The sequence below is a fragment of the Protopterus annectens genome, chromosome 2.part2, assembly GCF_019279795.1.
Source record: "Protopterus annectens isolate FY-2018-M chromosome 2.part2, PAN1.0, whole genome shotgun sequence".
In the NCBI taxonomy this organism is placed as follows: domain Eukaryota; kingdom Metazoa; phylum Chordata; order Ceratodontiformes; family Protopteridae; genus Protopterus; species Protopterus annectens.
The window spans coordinates 1131066259-1131081380 of NC_056730.1; positions in this window are offsets into that span (position 1 = coordinate 1131066259).

A 15122-nucleotide genomic window follows, 5' to 3' on the forward strand; every position below is an offset into this window, starting at 1 on the left:
GTTTAACAACTTGCCATGGCCTACAAAAGGCACTATGGGGATAGATAAAGTTTTTGCCAGAATCCAGAAGCCAAGTGGTGACAAGTGCAAACCATCTCTAGCAAATAATCGTGGTTTGTCAATCATGTCTCCCCAGGCTGACAGATATTGGTTCCTCTTGTTGTGACACCAGAAACTAAGCCAATTGTTGAAGTCAATCATAGTTTGATGGTACTATGACATCATCATTGATAAAGGTGGGATGCTACTCTAGGCTAGATTCATACCTGCCTGGGAGACATATTCAAAGAGCTCCATCATGTCTCGCTTCATATAGTCCAGTGAGGTACATCTTAGGCAGTTTACGCCCACGTGGACTATAACTGTATTATACTGGTGGTTTAAAAATCTAAGTGCATGCGTGATCTGGCAGATCCTGGATTCAAACAGATAGCTCACTGTGATCTTCTCTTTGTTTAGCCTGGTAAGGGGGACATCAGTTTTGCAAACTGATTTTGCTAAGTGGGATTCCTTCAAAAAGTCTTAGGTAAGCTGACAGTGCACCCTTGCTGTTTTGCTTGCGTATACAGATGACAACACATTTTGCTGGATATGCTGATCCTGATCCTGATTGCAGGTACTTCACTATCAGTGGGCAGAAGGATATTGGATGGTGATATAGCAAATCCATTTGGAATCTTTTATTTAACTGGCATCTAATGAAGGACAATCCTCTTTAATTTATAGTTAATAGCCTCAACCAAAAAATACAGTCACGATTATTGGACTACACTGTCAGCAAATTGTTACATTTTGCATTTGAGTGCATTGATATGTGCTTAACTCTTGCTGATAGTGCATGACTTACGAGTGGTATAGATCTGGGGAGTGGTTTATAGGTTCATAGCTTTTTACTAGTCTGGTCAGACAGACTATTTAGCCTAGCCACCGCAAATTCCACTTCTTACTCCCTTTTTCCATGAGGATGTAGGGGAACAGTCCTGGGGTAAATTTAAAGTTACCCATCCACTCATCTTTTTTGTATTTGAATTTGCTTTGCTTAATATAAAAGAGAAGTCTGTTCTAGGGGGGAAAGGAATTCTTTTAGAGAGATATCTATCCTGTCAGGGCTTAGTAGATGTTATTGTCCTGAATCAGTTCAGTAAGTGTTGGGTATTATTTCTAACATAGTTGACAAAAGGTTTATGATTGTCCTTTACACATGTGGAAATTTTCATGTCATACTTACCCTTGGAAGATTTGATTTTGCACCTACATTATTTATTTAACCCCTTATGTTCATTTCTGGGGTATGAGGTGTTCCATTTATTCCTCAGGACAGGGGTTTCTTTCCTTGTTTATATTAGAGTTACACCATAGTGGTTTATTCCTAAACTCAGCATTATATTTGTGTTGGATAGGAATCAATTATGCTTGCATTAAAGTGTGAGTACAAACTATTTGTAAATGCAGTGGTGTTTGCTACTGGGTGGTCAAAGGGAGTAAATCTCTTAAATTGCCTCAGGTCATCAGCTAGCTGTGGTAGATTCTCCTCTGAAAAATCTGTAAAGAGAATAGAAAGGTATAAACATCAACGGTGACCATCATCTAGAACCAATGTTCACATCACTGGGTGGCTAGCATTGCTGCAGCTCTATACCGCACACTAATTCAGAGTGTTCAATTCACCTGCTGCATGTGCTTGGAAGATGGGAGGAAACCAGAGCACTTGGAGAAAACCCACACAAACACAGGGTGGATATGCAGACTTCACACAGAAGGCACCCCAGCTGAGAATTGAACTGGGGAACCTCTTGATGTGAGAAGACAACTCTACCTGCTAGTCTACTGTGCCACCCTCTCTCTCCCTCTTTGTATATACAGACTGATATAGAAATATATAGGTATAGCTATGTAGATATCTAGCTCATGAGGTTCCAAACAGTATCTACACTCCTTGTTGCCATTATGCTGTAGTATTAGGAGAATTCTTAATGTTACAATAAAAGAGTTGAACAGTTTGCTACCATATTTCCCTGAAAATAAGATGGGGTCGAAATATGCATTAGGGCTTATTATCAGGGGATGCCTTATTTACCCCCCACCGTACAACAATCTACATTTATTCATGTACAAAAATCGACATTTATTCACGTACACAAATCGACATTTATTCATGTACACAAAATGACATTTATTTGGTACTTTTCTGTTATTGGACAACAGTTCTAAGTAATACGTTTACAGTTGTGTGAGAATTCTACATAAACAGTGCAACAAACATTTCAACTTCAGAATATCTACACCTTGGCTTTCACAGTGCCATATTTCATGCTTAACAGAAAGTGAAGAAAAATCTTAATACATGTGTATTGGAGGAGGGGAATAAAACTGAAAACAGAAGCAATCCATTCTGTTGCCCCAATAATGCAAAATTTATTCAAATACAGTCATGTCATCTTCTTCTGAAACATTGTCATAAGTTTCCAAACCCTGAATTCTGGCCTGAATTTCTTGCAACTCCATTTCCTGTAGAACCATTGGCCCCAATCTGTCATGCCTAGCAATAGAGCTCTCCTTAAATCAGCACTGCTTGTCCAAGTAGCCTGCTCATAATGCATTGGCAAAACAGCTGTCAGTGATTTTATCCCATGAATTTTTCACCGACGTCACGACCTCTTGCAGGCTAGGCTTCACAAAGTTTCCATGCTGATTTCTCTCCATTCTATTTTCAATGTAGTCATTGAGTTCCATGCACAAATGGTCCTTGAATGGCTTGTTTATTGCAATATCAAGAGTCTGGAGATAGGCAGTCATTCCTGCGGGAATCATTATTTGATCTATTCTTCTCCGTGCAAGGAATTTCTTCATGTCTTTAGTGCGGTGAGTGCTGGCTGAATCCCAGACTAACAGACCTCTTTCACCACCTTGCAGAACAAGTGGCAGCGTTACATCGACTCAATTTCTTATAACTGCTTGTATGCACCAGGCTTTTTTGGTTTCAAGAATGTAAATGCCTGAAACACGTTCAATCTTATATTTCTTTCCCTTACTAATGATGAGGTGGGGTTTTCTTCCATCTAGACAAACTGCCAAAATACAGGTAACACGTGCACTCTCGTAACCAGAGGGGGGAATGTAGATTGACGAGGCACCCCACTGATCAATTGTTGTTTGAGATCCTTGGTCCATAAACACTGCAGTTTCATACATAGCAATCATGTTGGAGAGATGGTATTTAGAAAAGTCGATGCCATCAACAAAGGACTTGAATGCAAGTGAACGTTTAATAACTTCAGTATCTTCCAGCTTGAACAGTGTTGTTGATCTTCTTAGAGACAGTTCATATCGCTGAAGGAAGACATCCAGCCAATGTTGTGATGCTTTGAATTCTTTTGGGGATATTTCTAACTGTTTTGCCATTGCAAGGGCAAATGCTTGAATATTAGCCCTGCGCACAACTAAAGCCTTTGCTCTCCCATTAGCAATCCATTCACAGATGATGACTTCCAGCTCAGGAAATAATGGTTTCCGACCTGAGCCACACTTGCGCTTCTTAGCTTTTCCCTCATCGGCCTGTTGACTGAGGTTATCGTACGCTGCATGCCATTTTCAGACCATTCGAAGATCTAACTTCTTCTCTTTGCAGAAAGCTCACAGAGTCTTTTCCCGGGAGTCCTCCACGATTCTTTTCTTGTACTCAGTGGAATAGCTCTTTCTTTTTGCACTCATCTTGTCTGGGAGGGGGGGGTTAATTGAAGACTTACAAGACCAGAGTAGCAAAATGGCAACACAAAATGGTGACGGTTAAGAAGATACAACCACAAACGTTCTTTATCAAGTGCGTGTGCTTTATGTATGTTTTCTGTACTTTGTCCAGTCAAAGCACTCTTGCCAGTGTTTATTGGCCAAGCATCTCAACCATCAAGTGTGAGTGATGATTAGGGTTACAGTAAGAATTGTGGAGGACACCCAGGGAAAGAATCTTACCACATTCTGCAAAGGGAAGAAGATGGGTGTCTAAATGGTCTGAAAATGGCAAGCAGAGTATGATAACCTCAGTCAACGGGTGTCAATAATATTATTTTATAATTCAACATGTCCGTCATCTGTTGCTGATGATCTTAACTGGGGCTTATTTTTGGGGTAGGGCTTATATCATGGCCACCCTGGAAAACCATGTTAGGCCTTATTCTCTGGTTAGGTCTTATTTATGAAGAAATACGGTAGTAAAAGTCCCACATGCTGGATTTAGAAAAGTATGATAAACAAGTCCCTACTCTAAGTTACTAATGAACTCAAGCCAAATTATTTAACACCTTGTAAACCTGCATTTTGCTCTAAATATAGTTCAGAATCCAACCTTTACCACTGTGACTTCCAAATTCTTAACACCACATAAGCAATGTGGCTTAACTACTAATTTGTACATCATTGTTACACTGGGTGGACTTCTTAAAAATCCTGACACTTTTGGTAAAAAGACAACGAGAGGAAAGCTCCTGAGGTTGCTATAATTATGGACTGGGATTCATGAGGATGTACTGAGCAGCTTTATAGCTTTGCCTGTGAAGTTTTTCTTTGGCTTGAGGAATACTCACTAGACATAAATATCTATGACATTACTGTTCAGCGCACTCAGCCCTACTCAGCTCTGATCTGATATTCAGATGTAGTGGAATGAAGTGAATGCAGCTAACTGCATTGCTTTCATAACATGGAGCGGAGAACGACAATGAGAACATGGTGAGTGTACTCATTAATTAATAGTGTCCGTCCCAGCTAAAGTGTTGTGACAATACAAGGCTAGCTCATGCACAACTCAAGTTACTGTGTCAATATATAGCAGTTCATTCTAGTAAACCCTACAAAGCTCAGTGTTCTGTTGTAGTGCTTTATATGAATATAACCTTAAAAAGTGGCCCCCGATCATATGGACAGTATTGTTATTGTTATAGTAGGGAAAAAAGGAACATAGGAACAATACTAGGCAAGTGACCACATGGATCATGAGATTCCTTACCATATTTACCTTCAAATAGACATATTTAAAAGTTTGTGCCTTCCTTTTCAAACTCTTAATAGTACCCCCTTCTCAATCGAGCATGGCTGTACCTGACAAACCTAGTGTAAACTTGTGTCTACCCATCCAATCATCATGATTAGTCTTAAAGGTAATCAAAGTAGTACTTTGTTTGACCCTTAGTAGTAACTTATTCCATAGGCTGGGAATATGTTGAGTAAGGAACCTATCCCCCCAACAAATTTTCTTTATTTGTTGGTGTAAATTTAAGTCACTAGTATGGGTGTTTGTAGAGCCAGTGGTTTTGCAAAAAAATGGAATATTTAATAGGGTTTTTATTTATTTATTTATTCATTCATTCATTCAGCTTAGTAACCATGGTAGACCACTGATCTAAGTAGATCTATTTCAGTCTCAGACTGGACAAATATAAATAACAATATGCAAGCAAGTTAACAAGAAGCGTTATGAATACTACCACTCATACTATACTGGAGAAAATGTCCAACCTGCAAACTGACAGATTTGTTGCAAACTTCATCCCTCTGTCCCCATCAGCCATACCCCAAGGCATACCTGACACTAGTCCTCTGCCTAGTATCTCTAGAGATCAAGTCATATCTGTGCTCTCCAAGGCCAAAAACATAGCTTCAATGGGACTAGATAACATCCCAGGTTGCTTATTAAGCAATCTAAAACAAGACCTAGTGAACCCACTTGGCATTCTCTTTAACCATAGCCTGAGAACTGGCTTTGTTCCAGCAGAGTAAAGAACAGCAACGGCAATCCCCTAACACAAAGTGGGGCCATCAACTGGCCCTGGGAACTATAGACCCATAAGTCTACCCAGCCTCATCTGCAAGGCCATGGAAAGAATCATCATGGAACTTATCAATAAGGACATAGGCGACCTTCAAACTCTAGACCCAACTGAGTTTGGCTTTGGTAAAGGTAGATCATGCTTATTAAACCTAGTAGACTTCTTCAAGAAAGGTAAGACATTGCATACTGCCTATCTTGACCTAGTCAAGGCTTTTGACACAATCCTCCCACTCAGGTGTCATTGAGAAACTCTGCCAGCTGGAGCTTAACCCTTATATCACTAGACAGATAGCCAAATGGCTCACCAACAGAACACATGCTGTCAAAGTTGGAGACTCCACCTCTACCAGTAGACCCGTCACCAGTGGTGTACCACAAGGATCTGTGCTGAGCCCTTTACTGTTCGGAATCTATTTCTTGGAAGTCCAGGCTAAAGTAGATGGCCTTTGGCTTACCAAGTTTGCTGATGATTGCAAACTGGGGGCAATCATTGAGTCCCCCAACAATGTTAACATATTACAGGAGGGGCTAAGACAACCAAATGACTGGTGCCGAAGCCATAGTCCAAAACTAAACACAAAAAAGTGCATTATTATTCCCCTTTGGCAAAGCGTAATTCCCTGCTAATTACAATATTGACAGCATCCCCCTAAGTTCAAACCTAGTGGTGCAATATCTGGGAACACTGGTAGATAGCAATTTGAACTTCGACCACCAAGTTTCCACAGTAGTAAGGAAAGCCTTCTATGTTGCGCATCACGTAAGTAAGGGCATCGCATCCAAGGTTTAAGGATGTCATAACTCCACTGTACTCAACCCTCATCAGACCATTAACAGAGTACAGTACTTCTTCTGCATGTACCTCACCAGACACCTGCAGCAGCTGGAGAAACCACAGAGGTTCCTCACCAAGAAAATACAGGGCCTCCAAACCATGACTTATGTGGATAGACTGAAAACCCTGTCACCATACTCTGTATTGTATAGGCTGCTGAGAGGCCACTTGTGCCTGGCCTACAGATCAGTCTCTAACCCTGCCCTGATGGATATGCTGCACATCCACTGGAGAGACAGATATATCTCCCAGAGATTGACACTATTTTGGAATAAATTTCCAATTTACGTGAAGCAAAGCTCCTCACTTACCCTATTCATGTGCAAACGGGACAAATGGATGGGAGACAGCAAATTCACCCCAGGGGCATTATCCATGTCCCTCATGGACAGGGGTAGTCTGTGTTGATCATAGACTTGCTCTGCAAATTACGTCCATCTAACCAAGGACAATTGAAGTGACTCAGGATTTCCATGGCTAGGCTTGTAAGGATTCTAGTGCTCCTAGCCTAGTAACCTCCTATAAACCTATGAACCTATACAAACAAAATGTTGTACAGAAATAGCACTGAATCAATAACAGTAATAATACAAAGTACACAGTACAGGGGACAATAGGAAAGAATGGCTAGAGCAAGGAGGAAAGAAAAGTAAGATAGTGAACTAGTGAAGGGAATGCACCCAAAGTGTAATAGATAACAAAAGTAAGGTAAGGGCACACAGAAATTAACTATATAAGATATATACGATGTGGAAAGAGGTCACATATTAGTGTAGGAAAATAATGTGAGGAAGATAAAGGTGCCTGACTGCTGATGGGAGAATGGGGGATTAGATGATGTGTACAAAGGGAAAGCATTTGCAAACTGACTCACACCTGAGATGATCTTTAAGCTGAGTATGGAATGAGGGTATGAGGTGAGGTTTTTAAGATTAGTAGTCTGGGTCTTTCATGACTTGAAAAGTAATACACAATTCACCTTGAAACAGTCTGCAGGCTACTGAGCACAAGAAGAAATGTGCTAATATATCTGGATTGCTGAAGGACTTAAGGACTTTAATTTTCTTGGTAAGGTATCTTAGGGACCTTTCTAGTTGATCAGTATGCTTTAATTTATGCATACTAAAGAGGCAGTGTATTCAATGATAAGTCTGATAACAGAAGAATACAGTGGCAGGATGAATTCTTTAGATCTTGAAGATATTTCCTTGGAAATTAACTGTGCAAGATAGAAGGATTTCCCAGCTATAATGAAGACACGATGATCAAATAAGAAATAGAATTGTCCACATAGGTACCCAGATCTGATGTATCTGTATCTGTCTGAAAAGGGCTGCTATTTTTAACATATGCATTAGGAGTAATTTTTCTGTTGAATGCTACTGTACTGTACTGTACTGTACTGTACTGTACTGTACTTGTTTACATTTAACTTGACACCCTTTTCAGTACATGAGGTATGTCTGTATGCATTCCAACCCTTGCTGGAGCTGTTTCATATCAGTGGATGAGCAGGTAACCATTTCCCAGCTAGCAGTCATCAGCAAACTTGGTCAATCAGATTTAAGGGATATTGGATTGAGTGTCTGCAAAATAACTTTCAAACAGCAAAGGTCCAGCACTGATCAGATAGCCTAGTATAAACCTATGAACCTATGAACCTATGAACCTATGATCCAACTAATTCCTAACTAGCCAAACAGGAGTCCCCATCACTGATTCATGTGGTACCACAATAGTTACAATGGTCAGACAGGCTACCAGCAACCAAAGGAGTTTCTAACAATTCTGGTACCTAAGGCAGTCCCCCAAGCCAAAGAAAAAAAAAACGCCTCTTGAGTCTGTAGCAAACTACTTGCTACATTTGCAGCAAGGAGTTGTTACATAGTTTATGACAGAGGAGCATGTAAAGTGCTTTTTTCATTTATAAAAAAAAAAAAACCTTTCCTTTGTTTTAAACTGTAGCAAACTACTTCCTGCATTTGTAATGCAGCAAGCAGTTGCTATAGTTTATGCACATGTACTAAAGTGATTAAGTTATTAAAATAATAAAAGCTCTTTTGGTTTAAACTACAGCAAACTGCTTGCTACATTTGTAGCAATTGCTACAGTTTATGCTACATATGGAGAGCTAAGTACTTCAGTTTATGCCAGACAAACAGCATGTAATTGTTTTAAGTTGTGCAACTGCTACAGTTTATGCCATGCCCAAAGCATGTAAAGCACTTCTTCAGTTTTATATGTATAAAAAACCCTCTTGTTTTAAACTGCACAAACTGCTACATTTGTAGCAAGTATTTGCTACAGTTTATGCCACACACTGAGTGCAAAGCACTTCATTTCTGGCCACAAATGCAATATCGACATTCAATGCACTAAACATAAATCAGGATCTGCCAATTGTGCCCCCTAGCACTTTGCACCTAGGGCAGCTGCCCCTTTGTCACACCCTAGCTATGCTACTGCCAACATCTTTCACAACCTGGGATCTGTAGGATAGCCAATTTGCAATCCAACAGATAACATAGGGGTTTGCATTAAATTTGCCTAATTTGTTTTAACAATTGCAATAGGCGTTATAGTATCAAAATCCTTAGTCAAATTAAGATACACAGTCTATACTGAGAGCTACTGTCCAGAGTCTATGTAACCTTTTCAAACATGATTAAGGTTCAGTAAACAGCATCTGTCCTTCACACAACCAAACTGATTGGGTTCTAGATTAGTTAAGTTGCCTGCATCTGCATAAATGGGTTCTACTGTGATATTTAAAATGGGTGACACAGTGGTGCAGTAGTTAACATTGTTGCCTCACAGCAAGAAGTTTTCTGGTTCAATTCTCAGCTGCGATGCCTTCTGTGCGGAGTTTGTTTGTTCTCCCTGCGTTCGCGTGGGTTTCCTACGGGTACTCCAGTTTCCTTCCACATTCTAAAAACATGCATCTGGAATATTTCTCCCCAGGCCTCCGCTGAAAATAGGCTCTGTCCTAGTTGGACTTTCCTGGTCAACAAGTGATAAATAAATAAAATAAATAAATATGTTCCAGATTTGCATATAAGGCTGGTAAGGTTGATGGGCTTATAACTGCCTGGATTTTTAGGAGGCCACTTTTGTGTAGCTATTCTCCAGGCATCACACACAAACCCCATGGATAGACTGAGGTTGAACAGTTTAAGCAGAGGCTCAGAAAGTGAGTGCTTGGCATCTATGAGAATGCAGTCTTGTATGATGTCCGGTCCCATGGAAGTATTATTTTTTAGTCTTTGACAGGGATTTTAACACTTGCTCTACTTTGATTTCAGGAGAAACTAAATTTCCAGGTATACTGGGGACAGCAGTGTGGTAGGTGGGATAAAATTAGTACTAAATTGTTCTGTTAATATATATTTGCTATATCATTGGGACTAGAATATGTGATATCTTTATAGATGAGCTCAGAGGGTATACGTATGTGATTTCAATTATCAGATTTTTTTTGGCTTACTATATATCACAAATGACATACCAACAATGGTGAGCTGAAAAACCTAAAAAAACTCCCCTACATCTCCAAATGTGGGGGGCAAGTCCCCCATTCCACCTCCCCAAAATTATTTATACCAACTCCTCAGTTGCACTACATTGAGGAAAAGGGTAAAAATGAAATGCACACATGAGCTAGCACAGTACAACACATTGTGGCAAATCTTGCCCCAGCATTAAATTCTCAAACTTCCACTCGATCACTAGTATAATGCAAATGCATCACATAGCCAACTCAGTGTATTCTTGGACATTATTCCTTAATTTTCTGAAATAAATGTAGAAAGATTTGTGGTTTCCTTTGGTATCTGTAGCAATCATAAGCTCGAAGTCTGCATCACATTGCTGGCATGTTTCACTGTAGTCCTGAAATAATAGAAAGGGAATTTCTTACAGCTTGTCATCATTTTCCTTTTGTTACATAGTTTACAGTATGGTAGTTCCACCAGAGATATTTATTCCTGCAATTCCCATTATATTTAGGGTGGATGGGTACCAACATTTCTTTGCAACTGTTTAGGCGATGGCAAAAGTTGGAGGTGAATGTGGCTGCCCTCTTAGTTAGGTCCATTTGCAGGGATTGTTGGGAATTTTTCATAAATCTTCTACAAACTGAAGTAGGTTTGCCCTGGTGAAGTCCCTAAAGACAGTTTCATTTGGTGGTGGGGTTGTGCCACTAGGCCTGGCAGAGAAGATGACTAACTTGTGGTCAGATTTAACCAGAGATGAGGAGATGTGGATTGGGATACAGGCAGAGGCTAGGTTGTGAAGGACCAAATCAAAGATATTAGAATCTCTAGTGAGTAGTTTTACAATCTTTTCTAACACACTGGTGGTAAAAAAGTCTACGAAATGCTGTGCATATCCATTTTAGAGGTGTAAGTTGCCAGTTAATACTTTGATAATTGAAATCCCATAGCAAGAAGGTATTTTGTTTGAAATTCAACTCATCATTGGTGTTAGAGTAAGTTTCATTACCTTTGGGGGACATTGATGTAATCTACAGCCAGCAGTAAAGTAATAGCTGGCTTTGATAACAGTGATTTGGATCTCCAGGAACTCCACATTAGGGTCATGAGTAATCTGACTTGAGGTGATGATACTTCTGACAAATACAGTTACTTCCTCACAGTTTCCCAAGGGCCTGAAGGCATGCTAGATACTAAACCCTGGTATAGACTGAGTGCTGTCACTGTATTTAAACCATATCTCAGGAAATAAACAAACATGAATGTTTTTCAAGTCACAGGATCGTCTCAAAGCATAGACATCTTTCTGTTTAGACTCCTAGCATTGAATAGTGCCACCGTAATGCTGTCTGAATTTGAGTTTGAGTTTGCTATGTAAGAATGCCTAGCAGTGGGCACTTTGCCTAATAAGGCTATAGGTTTTAGTCAGTTTGTTGAAGCCATGGTATAAGCCATCCTTGAAACAGGAAGCCTTATCTACCATCTCATTGTAGGTTGACATATGCTGGAATCCTTTAGAGTGACACCAACTACTTAGTTGTTAAAACCAATTATCTCGTCTTGGTATCTAGGCATCATTCTTTGTGAAGTCAAAATACTACTCAATATTTGTGTCTTTCCTGTCTCTTATGCATCTTGTGTCTTTGCATGTTCTTCTTGGTGCAGTACCTGAGGTCATTCACTCCCACATGGATATAGTCATATTTGGCTGGTTTAAGGGCTTTAGGGCCTTTGTGGCATTGCGGACCCTGGTACCAGACAAACAACTTACAGTCACTCTGTTCTTGTCCATTCGAGTGAGTGTGGAGTCCAAATGCATAACTATAGAGTAATTTGTGATTAAAACATTTCCCTGTATAGAAGCAGATGTAGTGGACCTAATAGACTTAAGTTTGCTTTCCTGGTGACTCTTGGGTCACTTTACAGTATTTGCGTGTGTGTGTAAGAAGAAGTAAGTATTGTTGTTTTGTGTGCATGATGTGTTCTAGGAGGCTTTGCCCTAGTGGTATGTTGTGGCTAATGTGGTGTTGTGGATGCATGATACTTAGTGATCGTGGGTTTTGCAAGTGCTGGCCTCACCACAGCTGCACACAACTAGGAATCAATATCTGTTTGCTCCTTTTCTCATCAGAAGCAAAGCAGTATCACCAATCCTAGAGTGGCTCCTGAAAACTAGTATCAGCCCAGGTGTTGCTGGAGTCAGAACATTTGTTATAGTCTTCTCTTGGTAGATGCCCTGGATAGCATGTATAGCAGCTCAGCATAACAAAAAGCCAAGCTGCACAAAGGCCCAACATTAAACCTGAAGGATTCTTACCAAAGTAACAACTAGACTAATCAGGGAAGTCCCTTACACAGTGCCCAGCCAAAGACCAACAGGAATTAATGTTTTTCTGTTCCTTCTATCTTCAGAAACAAAGCAATAGCATTAATATCATGTTGGCTCCTACAAAGACTCAGGCTTTCCAGTGATTGGTAATCTCTAGGACGGACAGCAAATAATGTCTGTCTCTCTCCTTCTTTCACCAGGGATAAAACAGAAGCACTAATCCCAAGCCAATTCCTGAGAAGCAGTTTGTAAACTCTCCAGTGATTGGTAGTCTTTTTCCAGATGTTGCAATTTTTAAGAGTAAGACTGATAGATGAGTTAGTAGTCTGTGTACTGCAATGTGCACTAAGTGAGTGGAAAGATATGAAATAGGTGGGTAAATTAAAATGTAACAGTCTGAGGGGAGACTCTTCCCAGTTTGATTTTTTAGCTCCCAGTAGTATGAGACAGATAATATGAGACTGGGAGGAGCTTCCAAAGTCAATTTTACCGTATGTGGGTGGGAGCAACTCAAGTGACATTGAGTTTAAAACACAATAGGGATTGAGCATATATATGGGAAAAATTCCAATATAACCACAAAAAAGTTGTAGTCTGAAAGGGCTAGAGGTTACCAATTATTAAACACTTTCCTATTCCTATTCTGATTTCCCTAAATAAGAAATTCTACTTCTCAGTTCATCCCACAAAGTAGCTATATGTAATTCCTTTACAATCAGTGAATAGAAAACAAATCTATTCTCACTAGTTCTAACCAAGAATGTTTACAACTCAAAGCAAAAACAACTTTAAAGTAAATCAAAAAAATAAAATAAAGCAAACTGTAATAAAATAAGACCAAAAATAAAATAAACAATGGAAGTATGTTAACCCCTAAATGAAGAAATCCATTACTGTAAAAAACAGCAGTAGTCTCAGAGCACTTGTAGTTCTCAATGATGAAAGCAGTATGAAAAGAGGATGTCAGAGCAAATAGACTGAAACACAGAAGGTGAATAAATAGGACAATGGTAAGATAAGAATAGGGTACATTTTTGTTAGGCTAGAGTCCTTCATATTAATTTGAAGAAAAACAGATGAGGGGTATGGAATGCAATAGAAGACTTGGTATGGAAAGAGGGCACAGGATAGTGCGCTATGGCAAACAAACACAAAACAATACAGGCTACAATAGTATTTTTGCACACACAAAGAAGGGATGACACTGGCTAGATGCATACATACAAAAGGTGGAAAATGAGGATGGTGAGGGTTAGACTATGTACACGGTGCAGCATAGGACACATTAAGAAGGAAGGCCACACCACTTAGGGGATGGTATGATACTGAAAACAGTGTGGGTATCAGGGTGGCCCAGAGGGCTATGTCAACAGAACCGTTGTCTGCTGATGGTCCCATGTAGGTGTGTCTAACCCTTTGGTGTTCTATGATCATGGCCTGCTATTGCAGTGAATTTCATTTAACAGCAGGAGGGCCTCTATTTGGCCAAGATGTTGGACAGTGTGTCACTTGACTGCATCATCTGCCACATCTCCAATCATCTGTTGCAGCTGGGGTTGGTCAACAGACTGAAAGACATAGGTGTCCACCTGAGAAGGGTCTTCACCCTTCTCCACCCACACCCTATCATTTGACCCCTCTCCCACAAGTCACAGCAGACCGAGATAGCAGTGAAGGTACATGGGTCTGTCAATCTTTCTTTTCTGCATCAGGAGATCTTCCAGAATGGAAACACGGTGGCAACAAAGTAGTTAATTGTTTCATTTTCATTAAAACACACTGAACTCTAATGCAAATAGCAATTTTGCAATGATATATAACTCACCTTGCAGCCTCCTGCCTCCTTTGACACTCCACCCTATTGACATGTATCTCATCACAAGCTGAAAGATAAAAGTATACACATAATTAATACCTCTGTGAGGGTTATAAGTTATTCTTTAAGCTTAGAAATCTTATGTGTGTGTTATATCTCTGGACAATCTCTTTTTTTACTACAGTTTCCAATTCATGCAGATCTTTGGGATGGTATCATTTCAGGGCATCATAAAAGTGTCAAAACTACTTGACAGACTGCTGGATACCTGTAGCCTTGGCAGGTAAGATGCTCAGGTCATGGCACGCATCGCATCCATTTTTTAAAGGGTTTGTCATAAGGACCAAGAAACTGCCACCTGAAGTAGATGTAAAGGAAATAAAGAAATATCTTTGACTCCTTCACCACCTTTGCAGGAACCCTGTGTCTAAAGTGCTATCAGCCATCTCTTCTTTGCAAGATGACAAATGATATAACAAACGGCAGTGCCTTACATGAATATGCATGGCCGAGATTCTAACAGCACAGAAGCATTCACTACCCATTGTGCAGCTCATGTTCATGCAATTACCTACTGCACTCACGTTGGAGATTTGAGAATGTGATAAGGCTGTCATAGCAAGACTATGGCATCATTGCATGAACACATAATTAAGTAATTCATAGCCATTCATGACAGGAGGCTTCAATTGTCTATGAAGTCTGCAAAAAGGGTTTCATTTGTGTAATTCAGCTTGGTACCACCATTTTAGTTGATAATATTCCTTAAGTCATACCATACTGTAATTATCATAAAAAACGGATGTAGCATATCCAAGATTGGGCAG